We start from the raw sequence: 4,068 nt of genomic DNA, 5'->3' as shown, positions 1-4,068 counted from the left end.
TATCAACAGAAAACTTACAGTGAAAATTAAAAAGATCGGATAAATATAACCTATAGCTCCCATACAACTGATTGTTCAGATATGAGATTTTTCGTTATAATTCATCCATTTATACGGCTAGGAACATGAAATTTCGCACCATTTTCACTCATTATTAACAGAATACTTACAGTGAAAATAACAAGGATTGGGTGACTACAACATATATCTTCCATACATCTGATTGTTCAGATATGGGATTTTACTGTAAAACTCCTTTATTTGAACAGCTAAAACCGATAAATTTCGTAAGATATTTTATAAATAATAATACAAAGTCTACTGAGAAATTCGTCAAAATCTATGCTGTATAAGCTTTATCTCCTATAGCACTGATTATTCAGATACCAGATACTAAACCCAATAAATTGTGTTACCGGTTTACATACCTCTATCGATATATGCAGATTTATTCAAAATCAGTAATCTGTCAAACTAAAAATTGCAGATGTACATGAAAGGTATGAAGCCTTCGGCATAGCCGAAGACAGCGCTGCTCTTACTTGTTTTTGTTTGTTTCTGACCGTATATGTATTGACGTTCAGTGCAAGTCGAAGCCTGACTTTATTGAGTAACAAACATGTTAAGCTATAGTGGGAGTTAGTACATATGTGGAACTCAAATATAAGTACATACGAATGTATAGCATACCTACATAATTTATATACATACTTGCCCTTGACTTAAATTATGGAGGGAACACTTTTCCATCCTACTGAATGGTAGCAACGCTGAAAGTAGTGGAGAAGACGAGCCCGAGCCCCCAGTCGATGACGATGGAGTCGTTGTCCCACTGCCTGACTATGACGAGGTACGAATAGCGATTACGCGGCTGAAAAACAACAAAGATGCTTGATCTGACGGCCTGCCAGCCGAGATATTCAAGTACGACGGCGAGGAGCTGACGAGTTGCATGCATCAGCTCTTACGCAGAATATGGTCAGATGATCGCATACCGGACGACTGGAATTTAAGTGTTCTCTGCCCAATCCAGAAGAAAGGCAACCCCGCCATTCGCGCCAACTACCGCGTAATCAGGCTTCTAAGCATAGGTTATAAGGTCTTATCGAGTGTATTGTGCGAAAGACTGAAGCCCACCGTCAACAAGCTGATTGGACCTTATCAGTGTGGCTTTAGGCCTGGCAAATCCAACATATATCAGGTTCAGGATCAGGATCGACACACACCATCTATTTGTCGATTTCAAAGCCGCTTTCGGCAGCACGAAGAAAAGTTGCCTTTACACCGCGATGTCTGAATTCGGTATCCCCGCCAAACTAATACGGCTGTGTTAAATTACGTTGAGGAGTAACACCAGCTCAGTCAGAATAGCGAGGGACCTCTCCGAGCCGTTTGATACCAAACGAGGTTTCAGACAAGGTGACTCCCTTTCATGTGATTTCTTTAATCTGATGTTCGAGAAGATAATAAGAGCCGCAGAGTAGGCAATTGAGAAGTAAAGTCCTCCCTCGTCGTACAAAGAGCACACTCTATAAATCACCCAACGTGCCTGTTCTGGTGTATGGCGCGGAGGCATGGAAAATGAAAACATCTGATGAATCGGCTCTTGGAGTTTTTGAGAGAAATATTCTGCGAAAGATTACGCGTTGGCGATGGCGAATACCGCATACGATTTAACGATGAACTGTATGAGCTTTACAACGATATAGACATAGTGCAGCGAATTAAAATTCAGCGGCTCCGCTGACTTGCCCATATCGATCGATTGGAGAGAAACGCTCCAGCTCTGAAAGTATTCAACACGGGCCGCGATGCTGGTAACAGAGGAAGAGGAAGGCCTCCTCTGCTTTGGAAAGACCAGGTGTAGAAGGACTTGGCTTCACTTGGCATTTCCAATTGGCGTCAGTTAGCACAGAAGAGAAATGACTGGCTTGCTGTTTTGGACTCGGCCAAAATCGCTTAGGCAGTTAGAGCGCCAGCACAGCAGAAGAAGAAGAAGAGTATAATCCCTAAGCTCGGCCGTCGGCATATAAGCGTTGACAAGAAAATAATGTAGGCAAAGCCAGCTTATATGCCAGAGTTTTGTCACAAATTTTATCATTACTCTTGCACATTCCAAATTCTTTTGGTTTGCAAAATTACATGAAGGATTTGGAATTTTGCCGCCATTCCTTTGGAAATATCTCATTTCTTATACAGTGACATAACCTCAAGTAAAAAAGTTGGGTTTATGTCACTACACAAGGAGGGACATATTCCCAAATTTTAAAATTGGAGTTATGCCACTTGGGGCTATGTCACGGCACCGACTGCTGAGTATGAGGCCTTATGTTGGACAAAAGGACTAAAGGACTAAAATGGAGAAAATTAGCCTATGCCTACGGAAAATATGTAACAAAGTGACCGGCGAAGACTTGCGTGCCGCTTGCGCTTTTCTCTCAAATTGTTTACCGCTGGTAAACCCAAATAAAGGTTAAAATTTAAAAACTAGTTAATAAAAGTTAAGTGAAAACTGTGGAAAATCAACAATAAACTACGTTTTTCGCAAAATCTATAAAGGACCCTTTTATTTTCAAAAAAAAACTGTGCGAATTATTTTACACCTAGTATATGATAAACAAGTAAAAAAGTCTAAGTACGAGTGGAGCCAAACATTAAATACCCGGCGCAAGTATTAAATATAGTTTTTCACCTTTCTGAAAACTACCGTTGCATGGTAAGAATAGAGGTTTTACCCCCATTTCTAACAATTTCAATAGTAACACGCCCACTTTCCAAACTTCTATAATAATGTTACTTCATTTCAAGGGATTGTTGTTAGTATCAATTTTGAGTAAATTAGCGTCCTTAAATTTCGAAATATCGAAGTTTCAAGAATTTCTGAAATTTACCGTTATATGAAATGTTTGAGTAATTTTGGTCCGATTTCAATAATTTTTAACTTTTTGCTTTTATGTGGTAAGCGCAATAATCGTACCAAGTTTGGTAAAAATTCATCGGATGGTTACCGAGATATACATACCTGGTCATAAGTGGGCGGTGCCACGACCATTTTCCAAATTTGTATTAAAAACGTATTTTTTGCTAAAGAGTTCTTGCAAACATCCACTTTGAATAAATTAGCTTTTGTAGTTACTGATTTATCGAAGATTTCGAATTTCTCTAAATTACCGTTATATGGGATGTGGGCGTGGTTATTGCCCGATTTGAAAAATTTTCAGCCGATTGGTATGTTTTACCAAGGCTAACAACTGTGCCCAGTTTGAAAGAAATTGGTGTAGCGAGTACCAAAATGTACAGATGTAATCATAAGTGGGCGTGGCTGCGCCCATTTTATAAAAATTTGTAATATTCTTATTTTACGTCTAAAAATCATAGTAAATATCAATTTTCAGTGAAAAGGCTTCAGTAGTTACTAAAATATCGCATTTCGCCCATTTTCAATACCAACCTATCTTGGGTAAAGGGCAATCTACATATAAAATTTCGTTGAGGTATCTAAATTTTTGCTCGAGTTATCGTGTACACAATGTTATAATACCCTTGTGCACAAGTGCGCTCGGATATAAAAATGAATAGCTGGAAAAAGGAGTACAAAAGAAGAAAAAAACTAAAAAAGGAGTGCATTTCCAGATATTTTTTTTTGGGACGACAAGGGAGTACATTGCAAAAAAAAAAGAGTGCGCTTACTTCCAAAAGCAGTACGTCTGGAAACCTTGGGTCTAAGCCTCAAGGTTGCTTTTCTATATTTTCAGCCTTGTACAAAAATTTTAGAGAACGGACGTGTTGTGCGAAAATATTTTCAGCACTAGTGGGCTTTTGCAAAATATGCATTTGCATATGTAAATCCTACTTTTTTGATGTCACCGTATATTAAAATATATCAGGAAAGTTGCATTTACATATGGAGATACATATGTATCTTGTAGGAATGATTTGATACTGTTCCATTAATGCATTTTTTGTATGTTTGAAACATTAATACAGCCATATGCATACAGCAGTGGTAGTAGTGTATGGTTACAGTATGCATACGCTCTGAGAAACCACACGTGTTAAATGGAAACG

The sequence above is a fragment of the Rhagoletis pomonella genome, unplaced genomic scaffold (assembly GCF_013731165.1).
Source record: "Rhagoletis pomonella isolate Grant_MI unplaced genomic scaffold, Rhpom_1.0 Rhpom_scaffold_00973, whole genome shotgun sequence".
NCBI classification, from domain to species: domain Eukaryota; kingdom Metazoa; phylum Arthropoda; class Insecta; order Diptera; family Tephritidae; genus Rhagoletis; species Rhagoletis pomonella.
The sequence above is the reverse complement of the archived record's forward strand: the minus strand, read 5'-3'. Positions refer to the sequence as shown.